This window comes from Macrobrachium nipponense, chromosome 37 (assembly GCF_015104395.2).
Source record: "Macrobrachium nipponense isolate FS-2020 chromosome 37, ASM1510439v2, whole genome shotgun sequence".
Lineage (NCBI taxonomy): Eukaryota > Metazoa > Arthropoda > Malacostraca > Decapoda > Palaemonidae > Macrobrachium > Macrobrachium nipponense.
The window spans coordinates 49,296,746-49,319,755 of record NC_061097.1 but is presented as its reverse complement, the minus strand read 5'-3'; the positions used below and the strand labels follow the sequence as shown (position 1 = coordinate 49,319,755).

The 23,010-nt window shown below is 35.9% G+C and overlaps 1 pseudogene; it reads left to right on the top strand.

Moving 5' to 3' along the window:
* Positions 1-21,697, top strand: part of LOC135209253 (importin-9-like) — a 45,744-nt pseudogene extending 24,047 nt beyond the window's left edge.
* The last annotated feature ends 1,313 nt before the right edge of the window (positions 21,698-23,010 follow it).

Below are 23,010 nucleotides of genomic sequence, written 5' to 3'. Positions count from 1 at the left end.
GGATCTTAACCCTTCATGGATACCCTCATATGAGTCACAATAAAAGGTTTTGAGTGTTGGACAGATAAACTAATGGTGAGCATCAATATTACACACCATCGATTTGAAGGAATCAGGTGGGGAAGAGTTTCCATTGGTTTTATAACCCATAAATTGACTAATGCCAACTTTTAGACCGGCTAAGATCAAGAAGGTGGCAGCTCATGAGCTAGTTGTGATCTAAATTTCAAGGGATCATGTACTGCCTCTCTCACATAATGTCTTCTTATATATTTACTCATAAATATGCCCAGGGATTGCTGTTGGATTTTAGTTCTTATCTTTTATGACATCAGTTATAATTGTTATTTATAGTTGTAATATTGCAAAGAAAAGTGCTAAGAAATATTAGAAACGTATAATCCAAAATGGTTACTGCATCTTCAATCACAGTAAATTTATATAAATATTTTACCACATATACTCAAATTTTTTTACTAATTTTAGTTCTTATCTGTTTTGATATTATGTGAGCTATATAATTATAATTTTACAAAATAAAATAAATTTATTAGAAACTTATAACTTTGTAAAATTTAGGATTGTCTTGTAAAATAGGCCCCACAAAGAGTTGTAAATAGTCTTTTTCAACTTTTAGTGGAAGGTTAGGAAAATGTTTTAATATTTTTCTTACACCTTGTTCATTTGCATATCTTCCTCTTTCCATTGATGTTTTTTTCTAGATTGGCTGACCGCAAAGTTTCCTTGGCTTTGGGTGTTCTTATTGAATTTTAGCCTGGCTACTAAGGGTCAAGGTTTAATATAGACTATGGTGTGTGTATCTGTTCTTATTCGCTCTCTTCCATCTTAATTTTTACTGTCTCCTAACAATTGATTCATAGTGCAGCTGAGAGATTTTCCTCCCGTTACACCTGTCAAACCTTTTTACTGTCAATTTCAGTTTTGGCTGTGAATGTTCTCAAAGGTTCCAGCACTTGGCCTTTGGCCTAAATTCTGTATTATATTCTATTTTATTCTACTACTGTATATGGAGGATTAAGATAAATAACCTGGATCCTTTTTCTTGTTGCGTGGTAAACTAATACTTTTAAAGTCTAATTTAAATTAATTGTTTATTTCCAGATCATCTGTAGCATATGCCATATCGGGCATAGCTCATTGGGATTGGCCAGAACAATGGTGTGGTTTATTTGATTTATTAATGGTTGCCTTGAAGAGTGGAGAAGAGCTCCTGTCCATGGGCCATGATGGGTTCTCACAGAGTTTTCTAGGGACTTGACTGATCAACATATTCCTCAAGTAGCTCCTGTAATCCTGCCGGAAATGTACAGAATATTTTGTGAAGAAGAGGTAAGGCTTTTGATACCAAGTGCTCCAATATTGTGGTAAATAATGGAAGTATACTTTACATCAGCCATAGTTGATGTGCTTTTATTTTTTGAAGGTGTCTAGCAGTATTGCTTTATAGTACAAATTTTGTTTGTTTTTATGAAATACACATGATTAGAATGATTAGATTTGGGAGGGTGATGTGTGTGTGTATTTGTAGTAATAAGTAACCATAAATGAAAGGATTTGTTTCAGTTCCTAGTTGGAGGCTTCCATTTTCATAAGAGAAATATGCTAAAAGTTTCTTGTTCTAAATATCTTCATTCTCTTTTGATTTAAGACCATTACTTTTTTCAACAGAAATATGGTATACGGACGAGAGGGCGTGCGTTTTGAAATTTTCAGTAACTTGGCAAATCTATTTGCATGATGGGAGAATATAATAGAAATTTAGCCAAAACACTACTTTACCCAACTTTACCGGCTTTTACTCAAGCGCTTATCAAAGGTTTACAGACACCAGATGGTTTTACTTCAGATTCAGGTCTCAAGAAAGAAATCCTTAGTGGTATGTATCTGCTACAATTTTCTTTTGTACGCAAAATTTGGACATAAATCTGCTACTGTAAGTTTGGCACCATGATTCTGATGCATTGTGTTACTTTTAGTTACATACTGGACGTGAAGGATAAATTGCTTTTCTAGAAGAAATTTGAGCAACTTAAGTGTTTAAAAGGAAATTAAATGTTTGACGTATAAATTTTGATAGAGAATATTTTTGCCACTTATGCGTACGTTGCTTATGATATGTCAGGTACCTAGTCAAATGGCTGTTGGTGCTTCAAGATCAAATGTAAAAATGCTTTGAATATAATCAGGGATTGACTCCTCAATTTTTGCCAAGGTCTAGGGGTCCTGATAAATCTGGAGAAGTCTGATTTCGAGACCAGGCAGAGGACTTTGTATCTGGGCATGCTGTTAGACACGCTAGCAGCAAGCTTTACCCTTGGATTCTCTTGTCAGCAGGTTCAGAGAGGTAGCGCGACTGTTCTGGCACGAAAGGAGGAACCTGCTCGGCTTTGCCAAGTCATGATAGGTCACCTGTCATTGTAGGAGAAGGTGGTCCCTCATGGGCAGCTACACCTTCGGTCTCTTCAGTGGAGACTGAGGGAGTACTGGTCCCACTCCCACAATCCTCAGTCGGGAAGACTTGGATATATGGCTAGATGACAGGAACCTCATCATAAGAGTGGATCTTTCCACTCCTCGTCCAGACGTGCTCCTGTGCTCATGTGCATCGAATGAGGAATGGGCCTCACACCTGGAGGAGTTGTTGACTTCAGGAGTGTGGAACCTTCACGACAAGCACCCTTACATTAACGTCCTGGAACTCAATGCAGCATTTCGCTCTCCAGGAGTTTAGGGAACGTGTGATGGGACACTGTAGTATTGATGAGGGACAATACCACAGTAGTGGTATATGTCAACAAGGAAGGGAGTCGCTGCCCGCACGGCTGTCGGCCAGGTACATTTCAGGCAGACAAGCTCAACCGCCTGACCTTACAGACCTTACATCTTCTTCGGGTTTCCCCAGGTCCCTCAGTGTGAGGTGATAGGAACCAAATGGTCCCTTCACCAGGACATGGTGGTAAGGGTTTTCAGCCTAGGAGGCCATCCTGTTGTAGACTTGTTCGCCACTAGGTTTAACAGGAAGCTAGAGAACTTCTGCTCCATTGTGCTGGACCCGTGGGACACCTTAGAGGTGTATGGTGTTTCCCCTTGTATTCCGGGGGGATAGGTATCAGATCCCCCCGCGAACAGTTGAAACCCCTATAAAAACTCTTAAAACTGCCTATTTTGTTAGGTAAAACCCATTTAAAAGTTTTTACACCTGGTCTTTTAATAGTTTTATTGCAAGTGCATTTTATGATGATTAAAAAACCAGGAATTTGTTGATATTTTTCAGAAAAATACTACAAGTAGGTGAATTTTCCGTGAATAATGGGGTTATATGTTCTAGAGAGAAATCTGCAAATGTCTGAGTGAGTCTGCGAATCTGGAGTCCGTGAATTACGGGGTTTCACTGTATGCCTATCCCCTGTTTTGCCTGATTCAAACGGTACCACCAGGCAGCAGAGTCCCTGTCTCTTCACGGCTGGAGGTTATCCACCATCTCTTGTGAGCGACAGGGTTTTTTTTGTCCAGCAGCAACAAAGATAGCTTGGACACCTCACTCATGAGGAGGTTCGAGAGGTCATGCCCACCCAGGGATCTCAGGCCTCCCGCATGAAATATGACTTGTACTGTAGAGCCTGACTCGTGCCCCGTACAAGCCACTTTGAGTCTCCAGGGATCTGACCCTCAAGAACGTCTTTCTGCTGGTCCTGACTTTGGCAATGAGAGCAGGCAAACTATGTGGTCTTTCTTTTGACGTTAAGCACTTGAGGGGATGGGGATCAGTTTTGCTCGAATTTTTCCAGAATTCGTGGTGAAGACATTGAATCCATTGGTCCCTGACGCTAGATTAGAGTCCTTCAACATCCCCTCCCTGAGTGACTTTGTTGGTGATGATCCAGACGAGGTGCATCTTTGTCCCATTAGAGCACTACCTGAAGAGGACTTGTCATCTCCGGCCTGAGTGTCCAAGAACACACTATCTTTCTGGCTTCATGAGACGATCAGGAAGGCGTACTCTGCTGCTGGTGACAATACTGGTACACTTTGTCCAAGAGCTCATCAAGGCCAGACAACCTTTACTTCTCATTATCTTTAGGCTGTTGCCTACAGGTGGTTGCTCAACAAGTTGTGTATCTTATAGAGCTCCTCTAACTGGACCGAGTTGCATCTCTCCTCATTGTACAGTATGAATGACCATGACTGAAGTAACTGGCTCTCCTTTCATCTCTTTCATCCTACTATCTGCCTCCAGGTTGAGAGTAATGCAGACCATTATATGCTGGACCGAGCACAGATACAGGTAAGACACTCCTTGGAGTAACCTATGTTTCCTTTAATTAGTTAATTGAAACAAATATCCGCCCTTCCCTTTACAAGACAGGGAAGGACGGCCTAGACATAGGACAAACCCATAACTTATATTTTGTCTTAAAGTCTGATGTATGGTTCTTTGCTTTCCCATAGTATTTTGTCTTAAAGTCTGATGTATGGTTCTTTCCTTTCCCATAAGGGGACACTTTCCTCTCCCTTATGAGAAAATCCCAGACTCTGACTCATCTTGCAGTTCCCTAACACTGATCAGATGCCAGTGGCTATTACCTTCCTTGCTCATATGACCAGGCAGGAAATCTCGGGTAGGCTGAACCCCAGTTAGTTACTGGAGCTCGTGGCATTCCATTGAGGAGTGAGAGATGTGTATTTCTGGCGATGTAAGTTCACTCAACGTGGTTCGGAAGTCACATAAAGCCGTTGGTCCCGTTGCTGAATATCATTGGTCCCATGCAACGTAAAAACACCATACAAACACTGGAGCTCACTCAGATGCCATCCACCAATCAGTGAGTCTTCCTATTGTAAAGGACTGATGGTTTGGATATTGTGTAGGAACAAATCACAATTTTTGAAAGTAAATTGTATTTTTCTTAACTATATAAAACCTAGTTCCTTTACACTAAGTGCCCACCTCATGCCACCCCTCATGCTGCACCTGGGAGGGACTACCAATTCCTATTGTAAAGGACCTAGGTTTGTATAGTTAGGAAAAGTAAAATTTACTATAAAAAATTGTAATATTTGCCATGTACGAAATTAGATATAAGAGTGGGTATTCAATGAGCCAGAAGAAAATGAGGCTATACTGTGGATGTAAATCTGAAACTTGCCATTCTTTTGACATTTGTAATTCAAGTTTATGTAGATGTTTTGCTTCTTAAAGTTTATCCTCAGGCAAATGAAAGTGCTGTAGGGGTACTTTGTTAATTACTAAACAGTGTGAATATTTTAAAAGGAAGTTTATTAATGACATTGTCAAATGAAGAGTAGGCTTCCCTCAGTCATGTTTCTTTAATATATTGTAGGTCACTCAGTGGTGCTTTAGGACTAATACTTACGTATGTCTTATAAAAATTTTGCAATATTTTGAATATCAGGATTCCAGTAAGTAGTAAGAAATAAAGCCTTTACACATTAGTACTTTTTATAAATACAATAGTTGCTAAAATCAACGTTGGTTGGTTAATTATATAGAATCCAAATAAACCTCATTCTTATCAATTCCAATGTAAAGTTAATTCTTAGTCTCTGATTTTATGTCATTTAGTGATACAGATTTTAGCCTTCTTGAGATGAGAACTTTATTTGATTGATGAATTGGGTTGAGTGTATCATCCAGCTCTTACATTGCATTTGACTGTGGTGTGGGTTAATTACAATACTTGATATTGTACAAGGATGACTTCCAGTTGGTGGAGTGGGTGGAACTATTCTTTGAATCTTGATAGGCAGTAGTTTTTAAATAGGATCTTTCAGTAAGAATAAATATTCTTAATTTTCCAAACTTTTCATTTCAGCTCTTACAATTTTAATGAAGAATGTGCCAAAACAGATGGGACAGTACTTAGGAGAAGTTTTGGGTCCAGTATGGCAAACCTTAACCACAAGTGCCGATACTTATGTCAATACTACCGTAAATGCTAGAGAGGATGCTGATGATCCTGTAGATTCAGATGGTAAGTAGTCTTGGATTATCTTGGGAAATATCCTTTTGTATGAACAAGAAGTTTTTGAAGAGGTTATTAAACTAACACTGCTAGCTAGCTATAATGGATTGAGCAAAATTTTATGCAGCCCTTAAGTGTATGTATAAGCTAAGGTTACATTTAAGATGGTAAACGTAATTCTTGATGTAAAGCATATTCTGATAATTTGGTAATTTTTTGTTTCAGGTGAAGTTCTTGGTTTTGAGAATCTAGTTTTTACAATATTCGAGTTCGTCCATGCCCTTGTTGAAACCAGTAAGCATAAGCAGATGATCAAGCAAGGCATTGCAGATCTTATATACTACATTCTTCTCTATATGCAGATCACAGAGGATCAGGTAATGCATAAACTTGTGAGGTAAATGGAAATATTTGGAAAAATTTTTATTTGTAAAAGTTGTGCCTCTTTTCAAGTTAGTTGTTTATCCATATGTTGGAACCTGATATGAAAAGGTTTATCCTAGACTGTCACTTGGGTGAATAATTTATGAATTTCTCGTTTGCAGATTGAAACCTGGAGTAATAATCCTGATGCCTTTGTGGAAGACGAGGATGAAGATAGCTTTGCGTACTCTGTCCGTATTTCCGCTCAGGATCTTCTGTTGGTAAGTTAGATTCTTTGGTGTGACCCTGCATTGTCTCATTTGCAATCTTTTAGTTTTTAATCCTTGCCCTTGGGATTTCAACAGTTTCAAGAAAATAAGGCACAGACTTCAATCTTGAAATTTTAATTCCAACCTAGAAATGAACCCAGAATAATAATGATTATCAAAGGAGGTATATGCAACCAGATTGAACAGTTGGAAAACTATGTCATGATTTTGACAATCCAGGTGTATCTACATCTTCAGGTAGAGGGGTTATGTAAAAGTTTATCTAGGTAATTAAAAAGGTTTATAACAGTCTGCTCTGAAAGTGTTACTCTAGTACCAAAAAGAAAAAGTGGGATCTAGTGTTTTTTGTAGTGAATGTAATTATGTGGATTCACAAATCACTTGGTATAAAGGGATACTAAACCAGTTACTATTACTCTACTAGAGAAATATTTGTGCATGTACTCTTGTGTGTCCATTCAGTGTGCAAAAATCTGGCTATGATATTTTGTATGAATTGTAGGCATTTAATTTTTAAATATATTGAATGCGTTGTGGCTCTTATCTTTTAATCCTTTGAAGCTAGGAGTAGAGTAAAGCTCTTGAAACTTTTGAGAGAAGTCACCGTTAGTCCCTTACATACCTCGGCCAGCATAGGTGATGATGGTTAAATGTTGAAATTCTAAGGTGTCAGTGTTGTAACTTAACTTTTCCCAGTTGGAAGATAAATAAGGTTCTTGTCAGACTTGTTCAGTTTAGGGAAATCAAGTGGAAAATGTTTCAAAATGTATGTAGAAATTAAAACCATGATGTCTTAATAGAGTGATAAGGTAATTTTAATTGCTAGTACAGTATTGGGAATATTATAACTATATGAGCATTATTAGCAGTTTGTGATGATATTTTAATTTTGTTATAGGCACTGTGTCAGGAGCTTGCTGAAGAATGTGGTCAAGGGTTAATTATTGCTGTTGGAAGACATTTGGAAAGGGCAGCAAACCAGAGAAGTAGTGGAGATCCAGCCTGGTGGAAAACTCACGAAGCAGTCATGTTAGCATTAGGTTCCGTCCGTGATCTTGTCTTGGATCAGGTGGCCAAAGGACAGTTGCAGTTCGATCTCACAAATTTCATCCAGTCTGTGGTCTTATCGGATCTAGATCCAAATTGTAAGTATATCGTAAGGAACATGATATTGGTACCCTTTATACACTTAACGTTATGGGGCATGCTGACCACTGAGTTTCGATGAATTATCAATTTTAGTTATCAACAGTTTTCACCTGTTTTATGTAAAAATTATTTTTTAAAGTATTGGTCACATGTAATTGAACAGTTTGTCTTCAGTCTGATTAGGGTTGCATAGGATTTTTCTTTTAAATTTGCCATGATTTTTATGTGCCCTGAGAGAAAAAGATATTAATCTGGGAAGTAAATGCTAGTAAATATTAAGCTTCTGAAGAAATCTATCACTAGAATGCTATGAAAAAAGTACATTAAGTAAAGAAAATATAAAAAAAAATTTAACCATGCTTTTATTAGAGTAAAAAATTATTTTTTGAAACATCACAATTATCTTACTAATGATCATGTCTAGGAAAATAAAATGCTACAAGGAAGAAAAAAATATATTCTTGTAGCATTTCCTTCTATGTTTGGGGCCCATGCTTTTATTTTTTAGGAATGATTGATTAATTTTAAGAAAATCCTGGTTTGTTTAAAAAAAATTATTTTTAACTTTAGTGCATTGTAACAATGGCATGTTTAAATTTTTTTTTTTTTTCATCTTATACTTTTTAGTTTTGACAAACTGTAACCAATTTATGATTGTAGTCAATGAAACTGATACGGAAGGAGGAGAATGGGAAAGGGGAAAAGGAAGGGGGGAGTAGGAAGATGAGGGTAAAGAGGAAATGGGAGGGGAAGGAAGAAGAGAAGGTAGGAGTTGGAAGAGGGAAGGGGGAGGGGGTGGAGAGGGAAGTTGAGGAGGAGGACACAGCTAAATTAACATTTGATCACATGCTTCTGAAGGAGGAGGGGATGGAAGAGAGAAGCGGGGGGCCGGCACAGGTAAATTAACACTGGTGTTCTCTGGAAGGGGAGGGGGTTGGAAGAGGAAAGGGGAGGGGAAGGTCACAGGTAAATCAACACTTGATCGTATGCTCCAGAAGAGGGAGGGGGTAGAAGATGGAAGGTGAGTGGAGGACACAGCTAGATTTACATGTGAGGCGATTGTGCTCTGGAAGTGGGGGGAGGGAAGGGGAGGGCACATTTAGATTAACACTTGTGTGCCTTGGAAGGGGGAGAGGGAAGGGGATCATGTAAGGTTATATTGTCATCCGGATTGAGTAGCTATGCAAAATTTCAAGTCCATGGAACGAAGGAAATGGGTAGAAAATTTGAATTACAAGATTTGACAACAGACGCAGAAGTCAAGTTAAAAAAAAAGCAGGGAAAAAAATAAGAGGATCAAAGTAATGCAGAAAAAAAGTTAAAAGAAAAATAGAAATGTGTGTAAAATGTCAAGTTAAATAAAAGAATGTAAAAAAATAAGAGGATCAAAGTAATGCAGAAAAAAGTTAGAAGAAAAATAGAAATGTGTGTAAAATGTCAAGTTAAATAAAAGAATGTAAAAAAATAAGAGGAGCAAAGTAGTGCAAAATAAAGTTAAAAGGAAAAGAGAAATGGCATGCAAAATGTCAGAAAATGGGTACAAAGGTAGGAAGAGGTGATAGAAATGTTGCAATCACATTAAAGACTTTGTCTTAGGACCAGGTTGCAATAAAGGCTATTGTGATTACTCTTGTTCATAAGACAGGAGACAAGAGGACTTTAGAAGTAAAGATTATAATGGATATCCTAGAGGGATGGCAAAAGAGTGCATGCCCTTACCTTTGCATTTGTGGGTCTCCATTTACAGAGGAAGAAACTGTTATGCAATTTTGTTTTTCTAATGGAGCACAATTGAATGCAATACATACAGTGGATTCTGTAGAGTAGGAAAGATATTAAATAAAGTCTTTGTTACAGTAACATGACATAAGAAGGTGGTTTAGTGGTGGGAATGGAGAAGTATAATGGTTGGTAAAAAAGTTAAATTATCGAAGATTTTGCAATTTAGCTTATGTTTTTTCACATTTTATTGGTGGTGTATATTGGTAATGTTCGCTTTCATTTAGTATTTTTCTGATTGTACAGACTAAGGGTACGTACACATGGTTGAGTAGTGTTCATTGGACAAACGCTCTTACCTTATGGTTTTATGTACTAGTATGGTGACATCACAAGTGCATATTTTAGGACAACTGACCTGGCAAAAAACAGTGCTGCCCGATATTGATGTATTTACCTTAGTTTCTACTCCGTTCACCAAAGTCCGGCAGATGAAATTTGGAACCGATGCCATTGGTCAAGATGCAGTGTTTTAACTCTTGAGTAGATGCTTTTGCTCCCCAGAAGCAACAAGCTGAAAACTTCAATGTGCATATTAAAGACAATGTGTACAGAATATGTTTTTTTGTCTGTTATTGATCAGTATTATCATTATAAATTTCCAGTTATTTCTGAATTAGTTAAAAGATGTGGCGAACCATTGAACAGAAGCTAATGACCTAGTATCGAGTCTTAACCCATAATCCCAGGCCCTGACTTCTTGAATTTTTCAAGTTTGCGAAGTTCTCCCCTGTACTGACCGCAAATTGTTTCTATATTTGTCTCTTCACTTCTACTGAAGAAGCGCCTCAGCGGTGTGGTTGGTATGGTATTAGCGTCCCACCTCGGTGGTCGGGGGTTCGATTCTCGGCCATTCCACTGAGGAGTGAGAGATGTGTATTTCTGGTGATAGAAGTTCACTCTCAACGTGGTTCGGAAGTCACGTAAAGCCATTGGTCCCGTTGCTGAATAACCACTGGTTCCATGCAACGTAAAAACATACAAACAAACAAACTTCTACTGAGGTTCTGCTCTTATTCCATTAATTGCCACTGCACGTTTATTTCTGTCCTTATAAACGTCTGACTTGATGTTCCATAAACGGGTTCTGTCAGTAGAGTTCACTCAACATCAGAGTTGTGTGTCTTATCCCAATGGTAACTTTTTCCTTTGTAGAGATAAGCCTAGTCATGTTTTCTGGTCGGTTGAAATCAAAGCAAGTCATAGCCACAGCCCTCATCTCATAGTAAACACATAACCTCTTCAATCTTTTGCCTGACAATATCATAGTTACATGCCTCTGCCCTGCCAGACACTTTCTGAAGCTCCGAACCACAGCGTTGGGCAATACCTGTTACCTTATTGATATCTGGTCACAGTGTTTGTCCAACAAACTATTTAAACCATCTGTACGCACCCATAGGGATTGTTGTGTCAAATTTATTACAAGAATTTTGATAACTAATAAATTGAAAGGGGGTTGGTTCGTAGATGTATACTACTTGTAATGCAGAAAATAAGAGTACACATTATTATGTTTCTTAGAGTGGTGTAGGCAACAATAATGCCTGTACAGTAATATTACATCTGTTAATCAAACATTACAGTAGCTGCATGCAAGGGGGAATAGTAAGAAGATCGAGTGCATTCAGACCTTGGCTTTGGACCAGATAAAGGTTAGAAGGTTTTGAAAGTCAATGCACAACTTTTATTAGTAACAAAATTTAAGCTGGAGTGACATTTAAAGGACTAGATGCAATAAACAAAATGATAATTTTTTGCGATATTCCATCACATTGACTGCTTTTATTACCTTTTATGGTACAAGGGAATAAATGTATGAGTAGGCTAATTACAACTAAAAGCAACTTGAAATACAAACTTGAAATAGGTAATTCGTATTATAAATAAATGTAATCCCTATTAAACTGTTAAATAAGTATTAATGTTTAGACCTCTTGTTGCACAACTATATTTAAAGTTCCGGGTAAGTCTGTATACCCATCATTATTTTAGTGATTTGCACAATAATTTTAAGCAGTTTACAGGTAAGTTGAGATAACTGGTTTTGTCATAATTCATTGATTGGTGGTGTCTTAATGATAGTGTTTTTTTAGTGTTTAATTTTGAGGTAGGACTCAAGAGTTGTGTAGGTATATAATAGTTTTCATTTGTTTCATACAACCACATTTTCATTTGTTTCATACAGCCACAGTAATTTTGCAATTTTTTTTTTTTCTGGAAATGCTAGTTTGCCATTTTTTGTGTGCAAGGAATGGTTTATCAGATAGCTGAAAATGAGTTGTAAATTTGTATATAAAATAGACGGAATGGTTATCAAACTATGATATTGTATGCAGTAACTTTTCATGCATAAAAGTTACAGTATATTCCTACATTTGTGCTCAAAAAACCGATAAAGTCTGTATTTATTTTTAATAATTTTAACAACTGTTGCTTCCATATGTAGGTGGTTAAAAATGTACATTTTTAGGATGAGAGGGCTCACTTAACATGGTTATGCTAGTTTTAATGGCTAAAATTCACTGTAAAATAATTGCTCAAACCAATTTCAGGTTCGCCATTTTTAGCGGGGCGAGCTCTATGGTGTGGGAGTAGGTATGGGCAAGCAGCCACACCAGAGATGCTGGATAGATTTCTTCAAGCAACTGTTTCAGCCTTAAATCATAGTCCAAATCCAATTATTAAAGTTTCTGGTGTTAGGTATGTATGCCAGATAAATTTTAATTCAAAATTGCTATAATTAAAATATTTTAAGTATGAATTTAATTATCTAATTAGTACATGTGTGTGCAACAATGCTATTTTAATATTTAATTTTTTGTGTTTGATTTACTAGTGAGATAAATTATGATTAAGGTATGGGAAATTTGTTAGAAATTGAGCAAACATTTGATTAAATTTCAAGGAATAGAGTTTTATACACTAATTTCTTAAATTTCCTGGTGAATACACAAAGATTGATGATATGCTCATATAAACTTCTTAAAAACAGGCATCGTTGATTTGTGCAGTGAAAGGCAAGACTAGACTTGAGTTTCACAGTTAACTCTGTAAAATATATGGTGGCCTTTGTAGGTACTAGTTGTCTGTTATGTCCTATGCAAGTAAATGTCAGTAAGAAATTATGTGAACAGAAGAATACAGGTTTTTATCTAAAGCTTAGAATATAAAGACAATGAGGTTGAAGCCTTTCCAAACTCATAATGTAACGGTTAGATATTGAATTCTGTCCCAGAATTCAATATTGAATACTTTCCACAATTTATACACAATAGTTACACAAGCTGAAATAAGCTAAATCCTTGCCCATAAATTTAGGGTAATGGAAGATGCTTTGATAAATATCTAAAGCTACATTTACAAAGTCTTTCAACATAATTATGGAAATAGATAAGAATTAGTATTAAAGCACATTTTAATGAAAAAGCATGTGCTGTATTAAGATATGATTGAAACAAAGCAAATTACACTGTTTTGTAAGAGAAGGTAGATATAATCTCTCGGATGTAAACTTAACCCTGTGTTTAACGAGAATGCCAAATAATCGTCTATATTCAAATTGAAGAGCAGGCAGTATATTTTAACAGTATGAACTTCCTTGTGCTTAGGTTGTAGGAAACCTTTCCACAGGAAGAGAAATAAAAATGTAAAATCAGGAGAGGACTGAAGACAATCGAAGCATGCAAGTAGGGATGGGATATATTGCAAATAAATCAAGGGTTAACTAATTCATAATAAATGCTTGTAAACTGTAAATAAAGTTAGAAGACAGAATAGGAAGATTATGAATTCATGGGAACAGGAGAAAGATCAATAAAATTGCATAATTGAGTATGGAATTGTTTTGTGATATTACACAACTGTTTTTGCAATAGCATTGCACAATTGAGTATGGAATTTTCTTTCCTTTTTCTGCTGATCTAAAATTAATCAGTCATACCGGAAAAATTTGAATGATGCTAACTATTGTTCCTTTGTTCCTTTTTTCAGGTCTGTATGGGGATTTTGTGAATATTTAAAAGGTAGTGGTAACCCAGCTGCCCTACAGCCTTACCTCCCATCCATTTTAGATGGACTCATAACTCTAGCAACCCAGTCATCATCAGAAGTCTTATCTTTAATCCTTGAAACTTCCTGTATTGTAGTATCTGTAGATTCTAATTTCACGGCAGCAAATGTAGGCAGGATTTCCACATTGTGCTTAGCAGTATTTATAAAAGCCAACAATGACCCTGTACTGGTGGCCTTGGTGCAGGATGTTGTGAGAGAACTCAGCTCGAACCCAGGTTGTACGACAACTTTACAAACTAAATTTATCCCAACTCTTGCCTCGATACTCAACGCATCAACTGACAAGGTTAGTAATGTTGTACTAGTGCATTACTTTTTGCATTTTTCCAGAGAAAGACTGGGCAGCTGTACTAGTTTTTATAAAATGTAGGCACGGTAGCTCACTGAGATAACTGATTAAAATGTCGGGTAGATAAAATGTCTGAGTCTATCCCGCTATAAAAGAAACTCCAATATTTTGTTGTATATGTGAATGCATGTATTTGCTATGAAGTTCAGTTATGTTTATACCCTGTAACCCTTAAACGTTTGTATAATCCTTATAACTACTTATTTTAACTATTCACTGCCTAATTTGATAGTGCAAACAAAAATACAAATATCTACCATAGATTATCATTCTAAAACAATTTAAAAACATTTCAAACAAATGCACCCCAAACCATCCCAAAACCCCCAACGTCATCTTATAGCAACTAAATGAGTTACCTTTTTATATGCAAGTATAGTTGTTTCCTCTCGTAGTACCGTTTCATTTCCTTTTTTGTGAGAGCGAATATGTACTAGTATTTATATAAACAAACAGTACCCGTAAAGTAAGATAAAGCTGTATTGTTAATATAAATTAACCCTTAATGGACAGATACCATCATTTGAGTATCAATAACAGGTTTTGAGTGGTGGACGGGTTACCTCCCGGTGAGTATCAATATTACACACCATCGATTTGGAGAAAACAGACAGGAAAGAGGTTCCTTATTTAAATAGCCCATAAATTTTAGTAAGGGGAAATTTTAAGACTTAGCTTTGTTGTGGTGGCGTGGTGGGTGGGGGGGGGGGGGGGGGGGGGGGGGGGGGGGGGGGGGGGGGGGGGGGGGGGGGGGGGGGGGGGGGGGGGGGGACTGCTACAATGGGATGAGGTATAATGTGACTGGTGGTAGGTAGGCCATCCATATGGAATTTGTACAGTTTTTTCAGAGTAATGACTGGGATTAGTTAAATGCAGAATAAAGTATATTGTGGTCAATCAGTTTGTGTGAAAAACTTGAAACATTACTCCAAGAATGTTGTGTACAGCAAATAGACTTTTACCAAGTGATGTTATTTTTCAGGTCCTCCTGGCATGCAAGCAGTTGCTTGCATTAGACATGGTAGAAGTAATGGTACGATCTTCAACACCACCCTTAGGTGAACCTCTCATAAATGTGGACGGTTTCCTGCCGCAGTTAAGTACCAACGAACTCTCCAAAATAACTGATGACAATTCCAACATTATCAGAAACGGTGGAGAGTGCTTGCGAGCATATGTATCGGTTGCACCAGATCAGGTTAGATTTACAATTTCAATTTCAATATTCAGATGTGTCAGTGAAATAATGTTTGAAGTGTTGTTGTTAATAAAAAGTCCTAAAACTGTCTAGAATTAAGCTAGACATGAAAGCTGTGAATTGAGATACCCAGGAGTAGGGGGTAAATTATGCAATATTATTTATTAAAGAAAAATGTTTTATCAAGCTAAGATTACATAGAATAGCAGGTATAAGACACGAGAGAGTAAAAATCGTTAAAGAAAAAGCATTAAAGTAGAAGTTTTCGAGGGTAGTGGAGGGTTGATACAGTCATACCTCGAATGTATCCAAATCAGGACTTTTAAACAGGTTTTTGGGTGAATTTTTGTCAACCTAATATATTCATTAAGAACAAAAAACCTCTGGGGTGGTCCTAAGGGAGGTTGTATGGAAGGCTTTAATGTTGACTGTTTATCTGTACTGAAAGAGGCCACAGTGATATAGATATATCTAGGGAAAAAGCATTAGGCATTTCATGGATCTTTCTATGTACTACAGTACGACTACTACTGTTGTTCCTTGACTGTAATTCAATTGCTTTCTCCTTGGATTTCAGGTTATTGCATACAGGGATGCAGAAGGTAGATCAGGACTCCAATATGTTGTACAAGTAGCATCACAGCTTCTTTCTCCAGCTTCCAGTGAGCAGACGGCTACATTTGTTGGTCGACTAATAACAGTTTTAATAAGGAGAGCTGGCGACCATCTAGGGGATAATTTAGATCTACTTTTGCGAGCAGTTCTTAGCAAATTACAAGTGAGTATTTTGAATTCCCAATATTGATTTTACGTAACAATGCTGTATATTTAAAAATGAAATTCATTCCCATATAAGTTTGAAACCTGTCAAGATTGGTTTTATTGTTATATCAAGCCTCAGCTCATTTCCCAAGTTGTATAAAGACTTCCTGTAGTTGGCTTATGTAGTTTGATGCTTACTGGTCAGGGGTAAGGAAATCTTTAAACTGGGGTTTTTATGCAGAAGTTGAATTAAGGGAATCAAATTTTTAAATTACAAACTTGATTGCTTAGTTTTCTGTAATTTTAATTGCCATCAGAGCTGTCCAGTGATTAGATTTTGAGCCATTAGATAAGATTAAACCCTTGGAAAATGTCCTTAGTTCTATTACTTGCTGATGTAATTAGAAATAGTTAAAATGAGGTTCTTCATCTAATAGGCATAATTTCCTAGGTGTGCGAGAATTTACATTCAAATTCACTGTTTTTTTCAGGGTGCTGAAACCTTAACTGTGGTGCAGAATCTGGTTTTGGTGTATGCTCAGTTAGTTCACTCACAGCTGGATGGAGTTCTAACTTTCCTAGCAGGTGTACCAGGCCCATCTGGGCAGTCAGCTTTGCATTTCGTATTAACCCAGTGGTGCTGTAAGCAACATCTCTTCTTTGGTGCTTATGAAGGAAAGGTGAGATACTTTTTCAATGAAGTATATGAGTATACATGTAAAGAATGTTTTATTAAGTATTTAAATGAAGTCTTACAAAGAATGGTAGAGCAATGCAAGCTTTTGTAACAATAGTTTCAGGACACGAGAATATAAAGAAATCCAGAGATGAATAGAATAAATACAAAAGTCTTTTGAATATTTTTTAAGTTGCTCCTCCACTCTCTAACAATGATTCATTACTCCTTCATATGCCATAAAGCATTAAAAAGAATTAATTATTACTTTCATATAAGTGACTTACCAAGTACTTACATAGCTATAGTTTCTAACTCGCATGGCAACCTTTTACTTAAAAATTACGGTAGCACTTCAATAGTTCAGTGTAGGTGACAAGCCCCGCCCACCAGCAGGATTGTAGGAACGACTACGCAGACAACCACATTCTGTTTCTGCCGCGCTTGAGTAAACATTGGGGGTTGGCAGCAGCTTTTCTTCATTGGTTTTCAGTTGTATTACAAGATTTGGTGACGTATTAGTATTGCTTAATTTTTATTAGCCTTTAAGCTTTGTTAGCTTATTAATGTTTAGGATCAGGATTTTCATGTCATTTTAATTCCTCTTCCTTCGCTACAATAGCGAAGGATGTAAGACCAGGTTGACTAAATCTTGCTATAATTCATAAGTGTCGGGGACAGCGTTTAGTAGGTAGAAAACATGTGCTGAATGTCTTGATTGGGATAAGAAGAAGTGGAAGTTCTTAGATCTCATCTAGACAAGTCAGAAAGGGATAGGAAGAGGAAAGTGGCTTACATGGCTGGGAGACGATCATATAGCCTAGAAACAATTCCTAACCTGGGCTTGTCACCTACAATAAACTATTGAAGCTCTACCATGATTTTTGAATAAAAGGCTGCTGCTCAAGTTTTAGAAACTATAACTGTAATTATATTACGAAAATATAATTTTTATCCAAATTTTGTCATTTTCAGTTGTTAGGGTGCTGGATTGCAATGTTTGTTTTCTGTAAAGTGTTTGAAGTAGGAAGGTGTATAGATTAAAATAACTAAACTTGAATCTTCACATAGTTGGTCATTTTTGATGGAAAGAAAAAATTTCTTTAATCCATTATTTATGAAATATGGAAATGTACATTAATTGAATTGTACCTTGGAAATAGAGTATTTTAACTTCTTTTTTGGATGGGAACTCGAGTAAAGCCTAGCCTTATACATGGATTTTTTTTTCAGGTCAGTGCTGTAGCATTAGCAAAACTTTTGGAGCATGGGGTTACTGCTAATGATGCCAGACTTCAAGATATTATTGTTCAAGGAGATCAGGTAAGAAGGTTACACCCACCTTTAGGGATTACTACCTACTGCAATCCCTTTGAAATGCATTATACACACTTAAGTTATTCCTATAGCATCCTTCATCCTTAGCTGCTTGGTACTAATGACCCTTGAATTTGTGACTAACTTGTAGTTACATTGTTGCAGAAATTGCCTTAAAACCATACAAGTAAAATTTGAATTTTATTTAGTATACTACCATGTATTTCAGGAAGGTTTGAGTCATGATGTTTTGCCAATATCCTTCAAATTAATTGATGGATCATTGTGATTCTTTGTAATATTTTGTTTCAAACCCTCCCCTAATTTGGTAATAGATTCAATTTCTAAATTCAGCTTTTTCAGGCATTTTACTTTTTAATTTGATGGACTAGTAAGAAAACTGATTCAACTCTTAGACGTAAGACCTTGGCTACTACTGAACTTGTCTTGAGTATCTACTTATAGTAAATACCTCACTACCCCTGACTTTCCCTTTGAACTCTACCATTCTTCTGCCTACTCTTCTTGTTTGTCATTACACCCTGTAGCACATGTTACTTTCTTCATTAATGTGATTGTTTTTATTTTGTTTGCATAATTTTGTAAAAAAATTAGGTGAGGGTGTGAGAAACTGTTTCAAGAGTACCATACCAATCAATTGATTGGTTTGAAAGATATTGGCCAAAAAACGATGACTTAAACTTCCTGAAATGCATAGGTAGTTACTCTTATTAATTACTCTATGGTGCTCAGATTATTGTTGTATGTGTGCACTGATGTTTATAGACCTGAGATCTTACATTGTTTACAGCTGTTAAGACCTGTTTTATTGTTTTCTTATAACAACATCATTATTTATATGGAATTATTTAATGTCAAAAGTATCCTGACAATGCTAGAATCTTTTAAAGACGATTGTACACTGTTTAATAGCTGGATTTCATAAAGTTTAGAGGATTTGATAAGTTAGATCTTCAGTAACCAAGATTGACAGCAGATCAGAATGGCTGGCTTCTGATCCCAACATCCTCATTTGGTTTCCTAGTGAAAGTTGATTCATAACATAAAAATGTTCAAACTTTGATTGGAACTCTGAGCGGCTGGTGTTCTTAAACACTTACAAAAAGTGATTACACGTACTCAAATGTTACAGTATTTTTATCTTGTGTGAATTAGCATGGAACTAATTTTGCAAATGTTTTTTTTTTTTTTTCAACTTTCTGTACATGGTAAGGTGCATGTATTTACTGAAGAAATGCCAACACAGTACTGTCTGTTTTTCAATATAGAATTTTAAGTTAACAATGATGTGGTTTGTCATTTTACAGAGCATGTAAGAAATTACTCTTAATTAACTCTTTTTTTTCCATCACCCAGGTATTTTCGCCTGATACTAGAATAAGAACCCGTTCTCAGCGAGCCTCCCGTCCCGAACAATGGACCCAAGTTCCTGTATTAGTCAAAATCTTCAAACTACTTATCAATGAATTGGCGAATGCTATAGACTCAAATATGGCAAAGGATGATGATGATGTGAGTTGCTGTTCTATTCATTAACCAGTTTTTTTTTTCATTATTATTATTATTATTATTATTATTATTATTATTATTATTATTATTATTATTATTATTATTATTATTATTATTATTACTGGCTCACGATGTAAATTTCGCATTATTGTAAAACTATTTTTTGGTGTGAAGCTTACAAGTGTTGAAGATTTTGTGAAAATTTATAAAAATTCTGTAAAATTGTTCTTGGGACTGTAAAAAGTGAAAATAAACCTGTAAATTCAGTTTTGGTATTAATATGGTTATTCATGTACAGCAGGAATCTGAGGATGAGTGTTGGGAAGATGAAGAGGAGGAAGGTCAGGCTAATGGAGACAGTGCTTTGACTTCCATGTTTGCCCCATCAAGTAGTTTTCCAGGTTATGATACTGATACTGTCGATGATGACGATGATCCTGATGCTGTAAGTGAAGTACCCCATTTTTTTTATAGAATGGTTGTTAGTTTTTGAATGACATTAATTTGGCACAGCAAAAGTTTAGAACAGCAATGTTCATGTTTGTGGCGTTTATTCATTAAGGTAACACGGGCTGATAACTTTATTTGAATGAGTTCTTGGTGATGGTAATGTTCAGGTGGCAAAATTGAAATAATTATGCACGTTTAAGGTCTTTACTATGATATAAAGCGGTGATATTTGTTAACACTGGTTTCATATAATGAGGTTTTGTTTGAGTTGGGTAGTTGTCATGTATCACCAAGTAAAGAGTGTGTATTTCAACTAATAAACCCTCTAGGTGATACCACTCTGTACCTTGTGCGTCACACTGTAAAGTAAGGCAAAATCTTTACTGAGCATTTGCATTGTAGCAATAATATTTAGTCCAATGTTTGTTTCGTGAATTAGTAAATTTTGTCCACATTGTATTAAGCTGCTGTATGGATTTCTTTGTACTATATAGAGATCTTACAATATTTTTTCTTTGTAGGTTAGTGATCCCATGTACACATTGGACTTGCAGCAGTACCTGACGACATTCATCAGCACATTCACACAGCACCCAGCGTTTCCTGTATTTGTGCCTCATTTAAATCCCCATGAAAGAGAAGTGCTACAAGGAATTGGTGTGCAGTGCTGAGATATGGGGAAATGGCATTACGGTTTAAATGAGGAAGCTTTGCGTTGGTTTCAGTCGTTCGCCTGTCACATGATCATTTGTGCTAGGAATTGGATAATGCTGCTAGACAGTATTCTCCATAGCTAAGTATCATTATCTGAAAGTGCTCAATCTGGTTCCAATGAGTGGTGTATGATTATATTTATAACCTATGCAACTGTGAAAAAAATGATGCTAAAATGTTAACATTTAATGGTAATTGACAATTTGTCACTCTACTGTGACTTTGTGTTAACCAGTGTTAAATTACCACATTATAATTTGAAGCAGTATAATGGACATAGTGTATCATATATTAATATTTGAGGGAAATGAAGAGTTGCTGAAGGAAAGAGAAATACTATGTAGAAATATAAAAAGGACTTCACCGATGCCTAGTTTTTACAGTTTTATAAATATTTTTTTAAGGAAAAATTTGTGATGAATGCATTTAGAAAACTTTGGTTTCTTTTATGAAGGTATGTAAGGGTTTTAACAGTTTAACAAGTGTATATAATTTGCCTTAGACTAGAAACCCATGACACAATGAGACGTACATTCATTCCAGAAAAATTCTCATGTGGCATGTTTTTATACAGATGCTGTCCATTCCTTTTTATGTTTCTCCCTTGTGTATGCCCTTGGGGCAAACCCTTAGTTAGCTTTACTGATAAAAGGAACTAAAGGTATGATCTGATATCCTGCCTATTTATTTAGGATACTTGATTATTTTTGCTCATGACATATTATTCCACAGGAAAAGATAACAGCATTTTTTCTCTTGAATGTTAGTGTACTGTACTGAATTCTGTGATCTTAGTAGTGTTAGAGAAGATTATAGCTGCGGTAATGTCAGTTTTTCATCTTTGCCAACAATTTTTAAATTTTGTTTTTGTTGTTTTGAGTCTTGTGATACCCATGCAGGTTTTGCAGAATCTCAAAGAAAAATGCACAACTGGGAATGGGTATTCATGACTTTAAATATTTAAATTGATATCTGAAGTTTTTGAACTTTTAAAAGTTCTGTTTCAGACACCATCAGTTAACAGTTTGAACTTGTTAATCTTGCCAGTGTAGTTTATACACTTAGTTTTTCATGAGTGATATGAGGAAAAACTCAAGGAAAAATCAACAGTATATCAGATGAAATATTCACCTTTGAATGCTAAAAGTGCCTGCTATTGCCCATGTCTATTGTCAAATTATGCTTCTATTGCTGTGCATATTATTTTGGGGAAAGCGAGAAGAAAAGACATGTTGTGCTACTTGTGCACAGCTCTGAGAAACTACAAAATATTGGGAGGCCCACAGGGAATTCTCCTAATGTGTATTTTTTTTTTCCAGCATTTATAAATACAGTAGAGGACCATCAGGTTTTTGCAGATAGCTCATGTTTGTCATATGCAGCATATTGTATATTTTTTAAAATGATCAAACGAGTAGGGTTTATTGGAGATTAATTTCCATAATTCTGGTGTTGTTTTTGGATCCTGGAGATTTTAGTAGTTTATTGTTGCAACTGAATTCTCTGAAGGTGGGCCACTTCCAGTGATTTGATGCTTTAAAATTTGAGTTTTCTCTTATTTGATGAAGAGGTGTTGTAGGTTTATTGGAAATTTAGTTATATTTTTTGAATTTTATATTTGAGATGGTTGATAAGAGAGAGAGGTAAATAATTGGCTTCGTTGGAGCTTCAAATTAAATATTGATATTGCTACAGAGAGGAGCGTATTTTTGTATTATGCATGTTAACTTCTAAAGCCTTTGTTATTCAAGTGCAATACTTGTAACACTGGGAATGGGAGTTTTATTTGTATGAAAAATTTTAATTACAATAGCATTGATATTTTCTTATTTTCATTGTCCTTTGTTAAGTGTTGCAGATTTAAGCACAAAATTCCTTAAGTTGTGGCAGTTGATGATTTTGTGTGATTGTTGTTGTAATGAATACATATAAATTGTATATGCAGAAAAAAAATAAAATAAAATGGAATCTCAAGTTTATATTTTTAAAGTTGTTGAAGAAACTGTTTTACAAAATTTTATGTTTGAATCACTGTGCAAGGCACAGGCAGAACAGATGCATAAAATGCAAAAAATACACTGCCTGATGGAGAGCAGTGACCAGTCGTTTACTGGTGTGAAGATTTGAATCAAAACTGCAATATGAGGATTCCAGTAAGCAATGCACCAAGGTTGATGTCTCCAAAGGTTTTTTTTGTTTTTTTTTCTGCAAATTATTGTTGATTAGATACCAGATATGAAAATTTTTGGTGATATGAACAAGTGTTTGCAGTAGTAGTGAAAGTATGGAGGATGTCAACAACAAATTTGGCAATGTGAAGTACTCTTATCAAAATAACACCTGTAAATACACTT